The 19,295-nt window shown below is 46.7% G+C and overlaps 1 protein-coding gene across 1 annotated transcript in view; it reads left to right on the top strand.

The window, feature by feature from the left end:
- The first annotated feature begins 976 nt into the window (after positions 1-976).
- LOC143702181 (contactin-1a-like) overlaps positions 977-19,295 on the top strand; it is a 69,549-nt gene continuing 51,230 nt past the window's right edge. The window contains exon 1 of the mRNA XM_077195704.1: positions 977-1,209. The gene's annotated coding sequence lies outside the window, so the exon portion shown is untranslated. The remainder of the gene's footprint in view (positions 1,210-19,295) is intronic.

Here is a 19,295-nt window from a genome sequence, read left to right as displayed (position 1 = left end):
GGAGGGAGAGAGAGAGAGAGAGGAAGACAGAGAGAGAGAGAGAGAGAGAGAGAGGAAGACAGAGGGAGAGAGAGAGAGAGAGAGAGAGAGAGAGAGAGAGAGAGATGGATGGATGAATAGAGAGATGAGAGATAGAAAGATGGATGGATGGAGAGAGAGAGAGAGAGAGAGAGAGAGAGAGAGAGGAAGAGAGAGAGAGAGAGAGGAAGACAGAGGGAGAGAGAGAGAGAGAGAGAGAGAGAGAGAGAGAGAGAGAGAGAGAGAGAGAGAGATGGATGGATGAATAGAGAGATGAGAGATAGAAAGATGGATGGATGGAGAGAGAGAGAGAGAGAGAGAGAGAGAGAGAGAGAGAGAGAGAGAGAGAGAGAGAGAGAGAGAGAGAGAGAGAGAGAGAGAGAGAGAGAGAGAGAGAGAGAGAGGAAGAGAGAGAGAGAGAGGAAGACAGAGGGAGAGAGAGAGAGAGAGAGAGAGAGAGAGAGAGAGAGAGAGAAGAGAGAGATGGATGGATGAATAGAGAGATGAGAGATAGAAAGATGGATGGATGGAGAGAGAGAGAGAAGAGAGAGAGAGAGGAGAGAGAGAGAGAGAGAGAGAGAGGAAGACAGAGGGAGAGAGAGAGAGAGAGAGAGAGAGATGGATGGATGGATGAATAGAGATGATAGATAGAAAGATGGATGGATGGAGAGAGAGAGAGAGAGAGAGAGAGAGAGAGAGAGATGGATGGATGGATGAATAGAGAGATGAGAGATAGACGATGGATGGATGGAGAGAGAGAGAGAGAGAGAGAGAAGAGAGAGGAATGGATAATGGATGATGAGGAGAGAGAGAGAGAGAGAGAGAGAGAGAGAGAGAGAGAGAGATGGATGGATGGATGGATGAATAGAGAGATGAGAGATAGAACGATGGATGGATGGAGAGAGAGAGGAGAGAGAGAGAAGAGAGAGAGAGAGAGTCATGGATCAGGTGTATTTTTGTGTATCAGTGCTCGTGACAAACACACTTGTATCATTGGCTGACAGGTGAATCAGCCAATCAGCGCCTCTCCTCGGCTCCTTCACGTGCCCGTGACCGCGACCTGTCCAATCAGGAGCTCCGCCGAGACGCGTCCCAGCGCGCGAGCCCGCGCTGTCAGTCAGTCAGTGCCGCGACGCGCTGCGGAACGGGCGCGAGTGCTGAAGGTGAACAGAGGAACGGCCGCTTCTGCAGGTGAGAACGCGTTTACTGAGGGTTCCTGTGCGCGAGGAGATGCGGTGAGGGTGTGTGGAGGAGGAGGATGCTGAGACACACACACACACACACACACACACACACACGCGCGCGCGTACCGCAATGCAGACGCGCGCGCGCCTGTCTCACAAACACCGATGTTTTGCTTTGATGTGTGTGATAATGCTTGTGTAATAATGCTTGTGTAATAATGAGTGAGTTGCGTTGATTCCTTCGGTCGCGCGCGCGCGCGTCTCATCGCTCCAGATGATCGTTTATGAGATATTAAACATGCATGAGCATCAGACAGCGATCCCGATGTTTACATGCATCACACCGTTCCTTCTGTCCGAACACCGCCTTATAGATTCAGTTTTCATGCTGATGTTTGGCATATAGAGAGATTTACATGACGTGAGGCGTTATATATGATGTGTGGAGTTCTATAGGGCGTGAATGGAGATATTACCCTGTATATGATCCTACACATCATATATGACCCTACTGTATACATGCATGTGTAGGTCATGTGTGAGACTGTATGCCCTGTTAATGGACAGAATTATACATGAAAATATTAAAAACAACCCCCAAACCATTCATTGATTTCCTCATGAATTATTCAGACGCAACAGCCAATGGCAGGACCCCAGCATGACCTTTAATATTTCTGTTCGTGTGTGAAAAGTTGTTGTATTTATTAAAATTACAATATGCAGTTTGGGTAGTAATATTATTGATCTGAGATGAAACAAAACTTGATCTGAATAATGACTCTGCTGGTTTATGTCGTGTGTGTTACACTGTGTCACATGTTAGCAGTGATGATGTGCAACATAATACTGTGATTTGACTAAATGTAACGTTGTTGTTTTCTTGAGAGTCTGTTTCTCAGATCATGAAGTGTGTGTGTTAGTGCTGGTTAATGGTTTAGAGTGTGTGTGTGTGTGTTAGTGCTGGTTAATGGTTTAGAGTGTGTGTGTGTGTTAGTGCTGGTTAATGGTTTAGAGTGTGTGTGTGTTAGTGCTGGTTAATGGTTTAGAGAGTGTGTGTGTGTGTGTGTGTGTGTGTGTGTTAGTGCTGGTTAATGGTTTAGAGAGTGTGTGTGTGTGTGTGTTAGTGCTGGTTAATGGTTTAGAGTGTGTGTGTGTGTGTTAGTGCTGGTTAATGGTTTAGAGTGTGCGTGTGTGTGTGTGTTAGTGCTGGTTAATGGTTTAGTGTGTGTGTGTGTGTGTGTGTGTGTGTGTGTGTGTGTGTGTGTTAGTGCTGGTTAATGGTTTAGAGTGTGTGTGTGTGTATGTGTTAGTGCTGGTTAATGGTTTAGAGTGTGTGTGTGTGTGTGTGTGTTTTAGTGCTGGTTAATGGTTTAGAGTGTGTGTGTGTGTGTGTGTGTGTGTGTGTGTTAGTGCTGGTTAATGGTTTAGAGTGTGTGTGTGTGTGTTAGTGCTGGTTAATGGTTTAGAGTGTGTGTGTGTGTGTGTGTGTGTGTGTGTTAGTGCTGGTTAATGGTTTAGAGTGTGTGTGTCTGTGTGTGTGTGTGTGTGTGTGTTAGTGCTTGTTAATGGTTTAGAGTGTGTGTGTGTGTGTGTGTTAGTGCTGGTTAATGGTTTAGAGTGTGTGTGTGTGTTAGTGCTGGTTAATGGTTTAGAGTGTGTGTGTTAGTGCTGGTTAACGGTTGGGAGTGTGTGTGTGTGTGTGAGTGTATGTGTGTTAGTGCTGGTTAACGGTTTGGAGAGTGTGTGTGTGTGTGTGTGTGTGTGTGTGTGTGTGTGTGTGAGTTAGTGCTGGTTAACGATTTGGAGTGTGTGTGTGTGTGTTAGTGCTGGTTAACGATTTGGAGTGTGTGTGTGTGTGTTAGTGCTGGTTAACGGTTTGGAGAGTGTGTGTGTGTGTTAGTGAAACACACGCCTCACACACGCATGAAACACACGCCTCACACACGCATGAAACACACGCCTCACACACGCATGAAACACACGCCTCACACACGCATGAAACACACACCTCACACACGCATGAAACACACGCCTCACACACGCATGAAACACACACCTCACACGCATGAAACACACACCTCACACACGCAAGGAACACACACCTCATACGCATGAAACACACGCCTCACACACGCATGAAACACACGCCTCACACACGCACGAAACACACGCCTCACACACGCATGAAACACACGCCTCACACATGCATGAAACACACGCCTCACACACGCATGAAACACACGCCTCACACACGCATGAAACACACACCTCACACACGCATGAAACACACGCCTCACACACGCATGAAACACACGCCTCACACACGCACGAAACACACGCCTCACACACGCAAGAAACACACCTCACACACGCATGAAACACACACCTCATACACGCATGAAACACACACCTCACACACGCATGAAAAACACGCCTCACACACGCAAGAAACACACAATTAATAAAAAATTATTAAAAAATGTAATTAAATACACACTCAAGAACGCACACCTCACACACGCAAGAAACACACACCTCACACACGCACGAAACACACGCCTCACACACGCAAGAAACACACCTCACACACGCATGAAACACACACCTCATACACGCATGAAACACACACCTCACACACGCATGAAAAACACGCCTCACACACGCAAGAAACACACAATTAATAAAAAATTATTAAAAAATGTAATTAAATACACACTCAAGAACGCACACCTCACACACGCAAGAAACACACACCTCACACACGTAAGAAACACACGCCTCATTTACGCATGAAACACACACCTCACACGCATGAAACACACACGCAAGGAACACACACCTCACACACGCAAGAAACACACCTCACACACGCATGAAACACACACCTCACACACGCATGAAACACACACCTCACACACGCATGAAACACACAATTAATAAAAAAATAATAAAAAATTAAATTAAATACACACGCAAGAACGCACACCTCACACACGCAAGAAACACACACCTCACACACGCAAAAAACACACCTCACACACGCAAGAAACACACACCTCACACACGCCTCACACGCGCATGAAACACACCTCACACACGCATGAAACACACACCTCACACACGCATGAAACACACGCCTCACACACGCATGAAACACACACCTCACACGCATGAAACACACACCTCACACACGCAAGAAACACACACCTCACACGCATGAAACACACGCCTCACACACGCAAGAAACACACCTCACACACGCATGAAACACACACCTCATACACGCATGAAACACACACCTCACACACGCATGAAAAACACGCCTCACACACGCAAGAAACACACAATTAATAAAAAATTATTAAAAAATGTAATTAAATACACACTCAAGAACGCACACCTCACACACGCAAGAAACACACACCTCACACACGTAAGAAACACACGCCTCATTTACGCATGAAACACACACCTCACACGCATGAAACACACACGCAAGAAACACACGCCTCACACAGGCAAGAAACACACACCTCACACACGCATGAAACACACACCTCACACATGCATGAAACACACACCTCACACCAGCAAGAAACACACAATTAATAAAAAAATAATAAAAAATTAAATTAAATACACACGCAAGAACGCACACCTCACACACGCAAGAAACACACACCTCACACACGCAAAAAACACACCTCACACACGCAAGAAACACACACCTCACACACGCCTCACACGCGCATGAAACACACCTCACACACGCAAGAAACACATACCTCACACACGCAAGAACGCACACCTCACACACGCAAGAAACACACCTCACACACGCAAGAAACACACACCTCAACACGCCTCACACACGCCTCACACGCGCATGAAACACACCTCACACACGCAAGAAACACACACCTCACACACGCAAGAAACACACACCTCACACACGCAAGAAACACACCTCACACACGCAAGAAACACACCTCACACACGCAAGAAACACACACCTCACACACGCAAGAAACACACACCTCACACACGTAAGAAACACACGCCTCACTCACGCATGAAACACACACCTCACACGCATGAAACACACACGCAAGGAACACACACCTCACACACGCAAGAAACACACCTCACACACGCATGAAACACACACCTCACACACGCATGAAACACACACCTCACACACGCATGAAAAACACGCCTCACACACGCAAGAAACACACAATTAATAAAAAATTAATAAAAAATTTAATTAAATACACACGCAAGAAACACACGCCTCACACAGGCAAGAAACACACACCTCACACACGCATGAAACACACACCTCACACATGCATGAAACACACACCTCACACCAGCAAGAAACACACAATTAATAAAAAAATAATAAAAAATTAAATTAAATACACACGCAAGAACGCACACCTCACACACGCAAGAAACACACACCTCACACACGCAAGAAACACACCTCACACACGCAAGAAACACACACCTCACACACGCCTCACACGCGCATGAAACACACCTCACACACGCAAGAAACACACACCTCACACACGCAAGAAACACACACCTCACACACGCCTCACACGCGCATGAAACACACCTCACACACGCAAGAAACACACACCTCACACACGCCTCACACGCGCATGAAACACACCTCACACACGCAAGAACGCACACCTCACACACGCAAGAAACACACCTCACACACGCAAGAAACACACACCTCAACACGCCTCACACACGCCTCACACGCGCATGAAACACACCTCACACACGCAAGAAACACACACCTCACACACGCAAGAAACACACACCTCACACACGCAAGAAACACACCTCACACACGCAAGAAACACACCTCACACACGCAAGAACGCACACCTCACACACGCAAGAAACACACACCTCACACACGCAAGAAACACACACCTCACACACGCAAGAAACACACCTCACACACGCAAGAAACACACACCTCACACACGCAAGAAACACACACCTCACACACGCATGAAACATACCTCACACACGCAAGAACGCACACCTCACACACGCAAGAAACACACACCTCACACACGCAAGAAACACACCTCACACACGCAAGAAACACACACCTCACACACGCAAGAACGCACACCTCACACACGCAAGAAACACACACCTCACACACGCAAGAAACACACCTCACACACGCAAGAACGCACACCTCACACGCGCATGAAACACACCTCACACACGCAAGAACGCACACCTCACACACGCAAGAAACACACACCTCACACACGCAAGAAACACACCTCACACACGCAAGAAACACACACCTCACACACGCAAGAAACACACCTCACACGCGCATGAAACACACCCTTACACACGCCTCACACACACCTCACACACGCAAGAAACACACCTCACACACGCAAGAAACACACACCTCACACACGCAAGAAACACACACCTCACACGCACAAGAAACACACACCTCACACGCACAAGAAACACACCTCACACGCGCATGAAACACACCCTTACACACGCCTCACACACGCCTCACATACGCATGAAACACACCTCACACACGCAAGAAACACACACCTCACACACGCAAGAAACACACCTCACACATGCAAGAAACACACACCTCAACACGCCTCACACACGCCTCACACGCGCATGAAACACACCTCACACACGCAAGAAACACACACCTCACACACGCAAGAAACACACACCTCACACACGCAAGAAACACACCTCACACACGCAAGAAACACACCTCACACACGCAAGAACGCACACCTCACACACGCAAGAAACACACACCTCACACACGCAAGAAACACACACCTCACACACGCAAGAAACACACCTCACACACGCAAGAAACACACACCTCACACACGCAAGAAACACACACCTCACACACGCATGAAACACACCTCACACACGCAAGAACGCACACCTCACACACGCAAGAAACACACCTCACACACGCAAGAAACACACACCTCACACACGCAAGAACGCACACCTCACACACGCAAGAAACACACACCTCACACACGCAAGAAACACACCTCACACACGCAAGAACGCACACCTCACACGCGCATGAAACACACCTCACACACGCAAGAACGCACACCTCACACACGCAAGAAACACACACCTCACACACGCAAGAAACACACCTCACACATGCAAGAAACACACACGCAAGAAACACACCTCACACACGCAAGAAACACACACCTCACACACGCAAGAAACACACCTCACACGCGCATGAAACACACCCTTACACACGCCTCACACACACCTCACACACGCAAGAAACACACCTCACACACGCAAGAAACACACACCTCACACACGCAAGAAACACACACCTCACACGCACAAGAAACACACACCTCACACGCACAAGAAACACACCTCACACGCGCATGAAACACACCCTTACACACGCCTCACACACGCCTCACACACGCATGAAACACACCTCACACACGCAAGAAACACACCTCACACACGCAAGAAACACACCTCACACACGCAAGAAAAACACCCTCACACACGCATGAAAGGGCTGTGTGTGGTGTGTGTGAGGCGTGTTTGTGTGTGGCGTGTGTGAGGTGTGTGTGTGGATGTGTGAGGCGTGTGTTTGGCGTGTGTGAGGTGTGTGAGGCGTGTGTGTGTGGCTTGTGTGAGGCGTGTGTGTGGCGTGTGTGGCGTGTGTGAGGCGTGTGTGAGGCGTGTGAGGCGTGTTTGTGGCGTGTGTGAGGGCTGTGTGTGGTGTGTGTGAGGCGTGTTTGTGTGTGGCGTGTGTGAAGTGTGTGTGTGGATGTGTGAGGTGTGTGTGAGGCGTGTATGAGGTGTGTGTGTGTGGATGTGTGAGGCGTGTGTGTGTGGCGTGTGTGAGGCACGTGTGAGGTGTGAGTGAGGCGTGTGTGTGTGGCGTGTGTGAGGGCTGTGTGTGGCGTGTGTGAGGCGTGTTTTTGTGTGGCGTGTGTGAGGTGTGTGTGAGGCGTGAATGAGATGTGTGTGTGGCGTGTGTGAGGCGTGTGTGAGGCGTGTGTGGCGTGTGTGAGGTGATGTGTGAGGTGTGTGTGAGGCGTGTGTGTGTGGCGTGTGTGAGGCGTGTGTGAGGCATGTGTGTGTGTGAGCCGTGTGTGTGAGGCTTGTGTGTGTGGCGTGTGTATGGCGTGTGTGAGATGCGTGTGAGGTGTATGTGAGGCGCGTGTGTGGGATGTGTTTGGGGTGTGTGTGAGGTGTGTGTGTGGCCTGTGTGAGGCGTGTGTGGCCTGTGTGAGGCCTGTGTGAGGCGTGTGTGAGGCCTGTGTGTGGCCTGTGTGAGGCGTGTGTGAGTCGTGTGTGTGGTGTGTGTGAGGCGTGTCTGTGGCGTGTGTGAGGCGTGTGTGAGGCGTGTGTGAGGCGTGTGTGTGGCGTGTGTGAGGCGTGTGTGAGGCGTGTGTGAGGCGTGTGTGTGGCGTGTGTGAGGCGTGTGTAAGAGGTGTGTGTGGCGTGTGTGTGGCGTGTGTGTGGATGTGTGAGCATGTGTGAGGCGTGTGTGAGGCGTGTGTGAGGCGTGTCTGTGTGGCGTGTGTGAGGCGTGTGTGAGGCGTGTGTGAGGCGTGTGTGAGGTGTGTGTGAGGCGTGTGTGTGTGGCGTGTGTGAGGTGTGTGTGTGGATGTGTGAGGTCTGTGTGTGGCGTGTGTGAGGCGTGTGTGAGGCGTGTGTGAGGCGTGTGTGAGGCGTGTGTGAGGCGCGTGTGAGGTGTGTGTGAGGCGTGTGTGAGGGCTGTGTGTGGCGTGTGTGAGGCGTGTTTGTGTGTGGCGTGTGTGAGGTGTGTGTGTGAATGTGTGAGGTGTGTGTGAGGTGTGTGTGAGGTGTGTGTGTGGCGTGTGTGTGGATGTGTGAGGCGTGTGTGAGGCGTGTGTGAGGTGTGTGTGAGGCGTGTGTGTGTGAGGTGTGTGTGTGGATGTGTGAGGCGTGTGTGCGGCGTGTGTGAGGCGTGTGTGGGGCGTGTGTGAGGTGTGTGTGAGGCGTGTGTGTGTGGCGTGTGTGAGGCGTGTGTGTGAGGCGTGTGTGTGAGGCGTGTGTGAGGGCTGTGTGTGGCGTGTGTGAGGCGTGTTTGTGTGTGGCGTGTGTGAGGTGTGTGTGTGAATGTGTGAGGTGTGTGTGAGGCGTGTATGAGGTGTGTGTGTGGCGTGTGTGTGGATGTGTGAGGCGTGTGTGAGGCGTGTGTGTGTGGCGTGTGTGAGGTGTGTGTGTGGATGTGTGAGGCGTGTGTGAGGCGTGTGTGAGGCGTGTGTGGGGCGTGTGTGAGGTGTGTGTGAGGCGTGTGTGTGTGGCGTGTGTGAGGCGTGTGTGTGTGGCGTGTGTGAGGTGTGTGTGAGGCGTGTGTGTGTGGCGTGTGTGAGGTGTGTGTGTGGATGTGTGAGGCGTGTGTGAGGCGTGTGTGGGGCGTGTGTGAGGTGTGTGTGAGGCGTGTGTGTGTGGCGTGTGTGAGGCGTGTGTGTGAGGTGTGTGTGAGGCGTGTGTGTGTGGCGTGTGTGAGGCGTGTGTGAGGCGTGTGTGTGGCGTGTGTGAGGTGTGTGTGAGGCGTGTGTGTGTGGCGTGTGTGAGGCGTGTGTGTGTGGCGTGTGTGAGGCGTGTGTGAGGTGTGTGTGAGGGGTGTGTGTGTGGCGTGTGTGAGGTGTGTTTGTGGATGTGTGAGGCGTGTGTGAGACGTGTGTGAGGCGTGTGTGTGGCGTGTGTGAGGTGTGTGTGAGGCGTGTGTGTGTGGCGTGTGTGTGGCGTGTGTGAGGCGTGTGTGTGTGGCGTGTGTGAGGCGTGTGTGAGGCGTGTGTGTGGCGTGTGTGAGTGCTGTGTGTGGTGTGTGTGAGGCGTGTTTGTGTGTGGCGTGTGTGAGGTGTGTGTGTGGATGTGTGAGGCGTGTGTGAGGCGTGTGTGTGGCGTGTGTGAGGTGTGTGTGTGAGGCGTGTGTGAGGCGTGTTTGTGGCGTGTGTGAGGGCTGTGTGTGGTGTGTGTGAGGCGTGTGTGTGTGTGGCGTGTGTGAGGTGTGTGTGTGGATGTGTGAGGTGTGTGTGTGGCGTGTGTGAGGCGTGTGTGTGAGGCGTGTGTGAGGCGTGTGTGAGGCGTGTGTGAGGCGTGTTTGTGGCGTGTGTGAGGGCTGTGTGTGGCATGTGTGAGGGCTGTGTGTGGTGTGTGTGAGGCGTGTTTGTGTGTGGCGTGTGTGAGGTGTGTGTGTGGATGTGTGAGGTGTGTGTGAGGCGTGTATGAGGTGTGTGTGTGTGGATGTGTGAGGCGTGTGTGTGTGGTGTGTGTGAGGTGTGTGTGTGGATGTTTGAGGTGTGTGTGAGGCGTGTTGATTGCATGATGTCTACAGCTACATGTGTTCAGCTGTGTTATGGGTCTGTAATTCTGCATATTAGACAAATCCGCATTAAAATGTTTCTTCTTGTGAACGTTGAGGAAACATTCCATATGAAATTTATGTAGAATGTTACTTTTGAATGTTCTCTTAACGAAAAAAGTTCTAGAAATAATGTTTTTGTGGTAATGTTTTTGATAACTCTGAACGAACGTTCTATTAACGTTACAGAAGAACGTTTGTTCCTGACTTTGAGAACCTTGAGAGAGCGTTCTGAAAACATTATCTGTGTGTAACAGTGTTATTAGTGTGTGAACTCTAGATGTTCATCCTCTTGGCCCTGAAACTGCTCTTCCCAGCATGCATCTGTGCAATCACTGTACGGCAACACACACACTCAATCACTCGCTCCACATGACACACACACACACACACACAATCACTCGCTCCGCATGACACACACATACACACACACACAATCACTCGCTCCGCATGACACACACACACACACACACACACACTCGCTCCGCATGGCACACACACACACACACACAATCACTCGCTCCGCATGACACACACACACACACACACACACAACCACTTGCTCCGCACAACACACACACACACACACACACACTTACTCACGCACGCATGACAATAAAGCCACTTGAGTTTGATTGACAGCGCTGGCATTTAATGAGCAGCAGGAGACGAACTGAAGCGATGCGCATTTACTGTCTCACACACACACACACACACACACACACACATACACACACACACACACACACACACACACATGCACACTCTCTCTCTCTAACACACACACTCACACAATATTCTCCTTGAGGCACGTAACAGGACACAGACTTATAATGTAGAAACACTTAAACAGTTTAATCTGTGTGAGTGTGACAGTGTCATCTTCAACACACACACGCGCGCACACACACACACACAAACACACACACAGCTCTTGCAGATTAGTCAGCGTTTTCCAGCGGCCGGATCAATACTCACTAATGGAATGGAAGGATTAGACACACACACACACACACACACACACACACACACACACACAGCTGTGGTTTAATTGAAAAGTGTGTGTGTGAGAGAGAGAAAAATACACAAAAAACAACACTGATAAGATCAAACTGTGTTTGTGTTTATTGAAGTGTATGTGTGTAAGAGCTCTAGCCTGTGCTAAACTCGTGGTTGCTAGGTGTTGTGCATAGTTGCTAGTAGGGCTGAACGATTATGGAAAATAATCGAATCTGATTTTTTTAACCAATACTGCGATTGCGATTTAATATGCGATTACTTTAAATTCTTTACCTTCTGTATTAGTCGACAAAGACAAGCAATAAATCATTGTACAGTAGGGATGGGAATCTTTAGGCAGCTCAAGATCCAATCTAATTTTTTTCTTATTAATTAATCTTAATAACACTTAAAATATGTATTTAATTACATGTGTAATACATACTTTAAATATATATATATATATATATATATATATATATATATATAAATAAATAAATAAATAAACACATTTAATTAAACCAATTACATGTTAAGAATTTTAAATGGGCCAAAAACTAATATAGCTTCAAAATATAAAAGCTAGTAAATAAAGAGGAACAAAAAAACATTACAAGCAATAAACAAAGAGTGCTTTCAGTATTTAAAAGTAGGCTGTCTGAACGTTTTCCATTCAAGAGCTGGAGTGATTTTCCCCCTATACGATAAGCTGCATTCACACTAATGCACATATCTCTTTTGAAATTATAAATATGGTTTGTCCTGTTGGTTTAAGATATAACTGACCGTGTTTACATTAATTTCGCGTCAAAAAATTTTGAGATGCAAGTACATTTAACCAATGAGTCTCTCACAGCCGCATGCACGAGTCGAGCGCTCTTCACAAAGCTCGCGTAAGTATTTTAAAATGAAAGCACCTTTCTCAGTGATTTTCATATTTTTAATATATATGCCAACAGCATTCCAAAAGACATAAATAATGCCTTTGTGGAGCATTTGTAAGGAAAATTCCGGCTGCCAAGACCGCGCACTGCAAGAGTAACATCACAGCGGCAAAACCTGTTCAATATAGCCCGCGACTGTCCTTGTAAGTCGCTTAAACCCCGAACTTTATGAAAGCTTATTTTTCGGAAGGTTCAAGCGGTGTCGCGTGCGTGCGTGCGTGCGTGTGTGTGTGTGTGTGTGTGTGTGTGTGTGTGTGAGAGAACGAGAAATTAGAAGCAAGCAGAATACGGTTGTTTCTAAAGCACACGCAGCTTATTTATACATTATTTATTTATTCACTGTTATCTGGGATTGTGATGAGTGTCGTCTGTAAAACGATGATGAACTGATGTGAGTGTGAGGTTTATATCTAACGATTTATGTCTCTCAGTGAGTGTGTGTGTGTGTGTGTCAGATGAAGCTGCTGACCTTGTTTTCTGCTCTTTGACCTGCTGTGGTTCAAGGACAGTGGAAGAGTCTCTAAGAGTGTAAAGATAGTGTGTTCTCCGGCCTGAGTGGCTTAAGTGTTTCCGGATCGATGGCTTCCTCTGCGATGGAGAGTGTAAATGTATTGAAGTGGTCAAACCCATTACTGAAGAAGAGCAGAAACACTCGCGGCTTCACATCAAACTCCGTCTTCACTGTTCCACAGCCTGTGTTTACGTACCAGGTTCACTGGTTTACCAGGTTTATTGATTTAAATAAAAATCAAACACAACAAAACACAGGCCTGTTCCTCTCTCGATCATCCACGTCGTCGCTCCTCCTTTATGCTTCCGCTCTTCCGTGAGAGATGCGAGACGGGTGCGTCTCACAGATGTCGCTCATTAACACTCGCACCACCAGGCCTCGCTCCGTTCTCTCACACCGCTCTCGTCCTGTTCGCCACATACCCCCATCGCCCCTCACAGGCCGTCTACTCCACCCCCCGGCGGCGGCGATCCCTGGGGGGGTATGGACCGACGAGCCGAGGGAAACAGAGACAGAAGCATGAGGAGCGACAGATACGAGAGAGGAGAGAGAGAAAAAAAAATTTGATCCGGTTCCCACAACGCGCTGCCACCTGGTCCTCCACCAGCTGGGCGATCTCTGCCTGGCGGTGACGCTGGATAGCCTTCGGTGGACGGCTCGACGCATCTCCGCCACCTGGTGGATGGCGACGGCTCCTCCGGTTTCGTGCAGCCGGCAGGAGTCCCCCGTTCCCTGCTCCTCCCCTTCACTGGCGGACGGTAGCAGGCTCCGGCCCACGGCGAGCGGCGGCGACTCTGCGACCATGCTCGATGGCACCGCGGATTCCCCACAGCGGCGAGGACTCTTTGACAGCGCGTTCCTTCCTCTTCCCGGGTTTCGGCACCAGTGTAACGCAGTTTTAGGTTCAGGGAAGAAGGAGGCGGGAACCGGCGAACAATCAAAAGTACTTTATTTAAAATAAAACAAACAAACCAAAAAGAACCGCCAGCAGCCCCTCGTGGACGACTGCTGGCTACCGAAAATAAAAATCAAACACAAACAAAACACAGGTCTGTTCCTCTCTCGATCATCCACGTCGTCGCTCCTCCTTTATGCTTCCGCTCTTTCGTGAGAGATGCGAGACCGGTTAGCCTCACACCACCGGCCTCGCGCCGTTCTCTCAGTAAACCTGAGCCAGGTTAACTGCGGTACCATGTTCACTGCCGTACCAGGTTTACTGCCGTACCAGGTTTACTGCGGTACCAGGTTTCATGCCGTATCAGGTTTATTGTGGTACCAGGTTTACTGCCGTACCAGGTTTACTGTGGTACCAGGTTTCCTGCTGTACCAGGTTTACTGTGGTACCATGTTTACTGCCGTACCAGGTTTACTGCCATACCAGGTTTGCTGCGGTACCAGGTTTACTGCCGTACCAGGTTTACTGCCATACCAGGTTTGCTGCGGTACCAGGTTTCCTGCCGTACCAGGTTTACTGTGGTACCAGGTTCACTTTTACTGCCGTACCAGGTTTGCTGCGGGTACCAGGTTTACTGTGGTACCAGGTTCACTTTTACTGCCGTACCAGGTTTACTGTGGTACCAGGTTTACTGCCGTACCAGGTTTACTGTGGTACCAGGTTCACTTTTACTGCCGTACCAGGTTTGCTGCGGTACCAGGTTTACTGCCGTACCAGGTTTACTGTGGTACCAGGTTTACTGCCGTACCAGGTTTACTGTGGTACCAGGTTCACTTTTACTGCCGTACCAGGTTTGCTGCGGTACCAGGTTTACTGCCGTACCAGGTTTACTGTGGTACCAGGTTCACTTTTACTGCCGTACCAGGTTTACTGTGGTACCAGGTTTACTGCCGTACCAGGTTTACTGTGGTACCAGGTTTACTGCCGTACCAGGTTTACTGTGCTACCAGGTTTACTTTTACTGCCGTACCAGGTTTACTGTGGTACCAGGTTTACTTTTACTGCCGTACCAGGTTTACTGTGGTACCAGGTTTACTGCCGTACCAGGTTTACTGTGGTACCAGGTTTACTGCCGTACCAGGTTTACTGTGCTACCAGGTTTACTGTGGTACCAGGTTTACTGCGCTACCAGGTTTACTTTGGTACCAGGTTTACTGCGCTACCAGGTTTACTATGGTACCAGGTTTACTGCCGTACCAGGTTTACTGTGGTACCAGGTTTACTGCGCTACCAGTTAATTTACATATGTTATTGAAATAACGGTTTAATTTTCTGTAAAGCTGTTTTGAAACAAACATGGAGTTTGTTTGACTGGGTTTTTGATAGTTGAACTCTTAATGAACCCTTTAAAATGAAATCCAGAATAATGAAAAAGAAAAAGTCATGTTTTGTGTTTGAGCTCATGGTGTTTGTGCACAAGCTCGTCACAGATGATTATTAGCATGATTAATGAGCTGGAATACAGCAGAAGAATTAACAGCTGTTAACTAACATCAAATCAGAAACGGTTAATGACCTGTGTGTGTGTGTGTGTGTGTGTGTGTGTGTGTGTGTGTGTGTGTGTGTGTGTGCGAGATGTGTGTAATTTGGCCGGTGTCTGAGTGTGTGTGAGATGTGTGTGTGGTCTGGCCAGTTCACGCTCTCGTCTCTGTTTCGTTGTTTGAATGAGTCTGGAAAACCTGAGCAGATCCAGAACACCGAGACCTGCAGCTTCACGAATACTAATGACTTCACATCAATGTGCTCGTCAGAAGCGTCCGACACAGCCAAGAACACACACACACACACACACACACACACACACACACACACACACACACACACACACACACACACACACACACCATTCACCAATGTAATTTATTCCTGTGATCAAAGCTGAATTCAGTGTCACATGATCTGTTGTGAAAAATCTAAACTTTAATAACGGTGATGTTGAAATTGAAAAAGCAAATAATCAAAGTGTCTTTAAAAGCATTTATTCTTGCAAGAAGAACAATCAGACAAAACACTGAGAACAGAGAAGCTCAGTGTCAGGCGAGTGTGAAACACACACGTGTACTGTATAAAGATCTTCATCCCCTTCATTTCATAAGTGTGTTGGGTTTTCACTCATACAGGAGAACTGGTTTCACCAACGCTAACTGGTATTTTGACTGCTATGATAATAATCTGACTCTGAGAGACTGATATGAATCCAGTGTGTGTGGAAGAGTGTGTGCTGGACGGATCACGGCGTTATATAACGTCTCTATCTGTGACAGCGATGTGCTTCTTCAGTCTCAGTCTCGTATCATCAGTGTGTGTGTGTGTGTGTAAGCCAGACTCGCTCTTCAGTGATTTCAGATCATGCTAATATTGCTATTTTAAGTAGAAATCACACTCAATTTGTCTACAGAGAAATTAAGTTTTAACAGTAACATATAATGCTTCTTTTGTTTAGTAGTTCAAACTCTGAATTGAAACATCTGGAGAAAATCTCTGTAAAATACTGGTGTTGAATGCGAGACTTCATCATTTGATCACATTCATGATGTTGCAGGTTGTGATTATCTTCCCTGAATGTGTTCATGCTGTTGATGTCGGTCTTATTTCAAGCTTTTTTTTCTGTATTCTGTGTTTATTCACTCCGTCCCTTTGGGAATCTTGTTTAATAGACGCTAATCTATAGACTAATTAATCACTGAGCAGATTAAGAGGGAACAGCACAGAAGAAACACCCAGAATGCATCAGTCAGACGCTCATGACAGAAGCACGTTTCTGTACGGATTGTTGACAGTGTTTGTGTCGCTCTGATGTGTGTATACTAGTGAAGTTCTCATCGCCGCTTCTGTTTCTCCTGAGGAAAACACCTGAGGAATCGCACATGTTTCTGCTGATATTGCAATACAAATTAAAGGGGTCTCATTATGCTCTTTTACAGTCTTGATTTTGTTTTTGGGGTTTACTAGAATGTGCTTCAGTTCCGGTTTCGATGAAGCCCCTCCTTCCAAAACACAAAATGTGCTGTGATTGGTCATCTGACCCAGTGTGTTTTGATTGGCAGAGCTTAGCTTGTGTCGGGAAATGTCCCATCCCTCCATAACCAAGAGTTCTTCTCTAGTGTAAATGTAAAGGATGGCAGCAATTTCAAACCCGATTCAGACCCTGACAATGTTAACGAACAAGAGGATCACCCAGAACGGTTTTTATGCACAGACTTTGCAAGCACAGTTTTCACAGGATGTTTCAGAGTCTTATGTTTTTCTTGTACATTATAGGTATGATATTGTCCACCATTTAATCATGATATTTGTCGGAAAACTATGGTAATACAAACAGTAGTCAATCACAAAACATAGTTAATTTTCCTAAGGGCGGTGAACAGTCTTAGAGACGCTCCAGTAAACATACATCAATACTGTAATGTTAGTTAGCAGACGAGCGGTGGCAAACCTTTGCCATTCAATTACATCATAGCAACTACATAAAGCTTATAATTGGAACTGTGTATAGAAAACACAACTAAAAGTGTGATCCACAAACAACAGATTATCCCGGAAAAAAATGAATTGCTCTATTTCAGGAGAAGCTTTTGTGCGTATAGCTTTCATCGTGGTTCTGGAAGCTGTTCTTCGTAAAATGTGCAGCGCACAGACAAACATCGGGATTATCGTGTTCAGTAACAGTGTTTTTAAATTTTATCCATTCTAAAATAAATGAGTTGTGGAAAATACAGCGTCTCTTTGACAACAGCGTCTCAAACAGGCCTCATCTGCTTTTCTGCATATTCCGTGGGCGGAGATTATTTAAATGAGGAACATTATGACTTCAAAATTCGCATTGTAGTCCAAACGAACCGTTCGTTGTAGTTCTTGGAAAGTGGATTTTGTTAAATAAAATAAAATATCTCCCTTTGGATTGGACTTTGAGCTTTGTAACCTTGCAGATCTTTTTTGTGCTCAAAGAGCAAAATTACACACTTACTAAAGTTGAAAAAGCATAATAGGACCCCTTTAACAATAGTATTATTAATAATAATAACATATTTGTAACAATACTTTTATGTAAAATGTAATTTATTTTAAGTTACATTAATATTCTTTTTTTAAAACAATATTTTAAATTATTTTAAACTAATTTAATTTGAATGACAATATTATCAATATTATTTTAATCATATTTTACATTTAATTTTAATTTACATTTTTAATATTATTTTTGGTAGATTTCAGATCAGACACACATTAATGCTGATGATCTCAAAATTATTTATTGATCATTATGAAATGCGCACGTCAAATATTTCAATATGTACTGGCATTTCTCAGTAGATTTAGAAGAGACGTTTGTTCATTTCACACACAGTTCAGCAGAGAGAGTGTGTTGAGACAGAAGTGTGAGCAGCACATGTGATTTATGCCCGGTTTCACTGACAAGGCTTAAGCCTAGTCCCATCATGTTTGAGCTGTTTATTTTGTCTCCAGATGCACACCAGTAACGTTCTTTTGTAAGGCACGTTTAAAAAACGACTTAAATGGCCTAGTCCTGGCTTAATATAAGCACTGTCTGTGAAACCAGGCCATTGAGACTCCATTTAAACTCCGATGTGTGATTGTTCAGATTCATGAAGTCTGGCCAGTGAATGGCTCTTTCTGTCGTACAGTAGCGCATCTGTGTGTGTGTCAGACGGCAGTGACAGTCACGGCGCCCTGAAGAACGACTCATTGTGGAGATGATGCTTAATTCCTCAAGGACACTCTTCACCACGTCTGACTCTCTCACTCTACGACCAACACCAGCTGAACACACACGACATGCGTGTGCGTATTTAAACCTGTGTTTGTCTGCTAGAGAGTCTCGTGTAGAGCCTTTATATAAAGTTGGTTATAAATGTCCAACTATATATCTCCTTAAATACTGTACATTAACATTTACATTCAGCAATATTCTATACTATATAGCAAATCTCAACTGCCTGATTTGATTCAAGTTTATTTCTATAGAGCTTTTTACAATACAGTCTTTACAGAAAATGCTTGTTTCAATGTTACATTTCTGTGATCAGTCAGAGATAAGTGTGTTGGAGTAACGAATGTTTCTGAGTAATGATGGTGTTTGAGAAATATCTTCACAACACATATTATTTCAAATCAGCAATGTTACAATTTAGGAAGTATTCTTTCATCAGTCAGAGTGTCAGAGTAACGCGTGTGTCAGAGTAACGAGTGTGTCAGACTAACAAGTCTGTCA

The sequence above is a fragment of the Siphateles boraxobius genome, unplaced genomic scaffold (assembly GCF_051911475.1).
Source record: "Siphateles boraxobius isolate OS27281-9 unplaced genomic scaffold, OSU_SipBor_1 347, whole genome shotgun sequence".
Lineage (NCBI taxonomy): Eukaryota > Metazoa > Chordata > Actinopteri > Cypriniformes > Leuciscidae > Siphateles > Siphateles boraxobius.
This window is presented reverse-complemented; position numbering and strand designations above follow the sequence as displayed.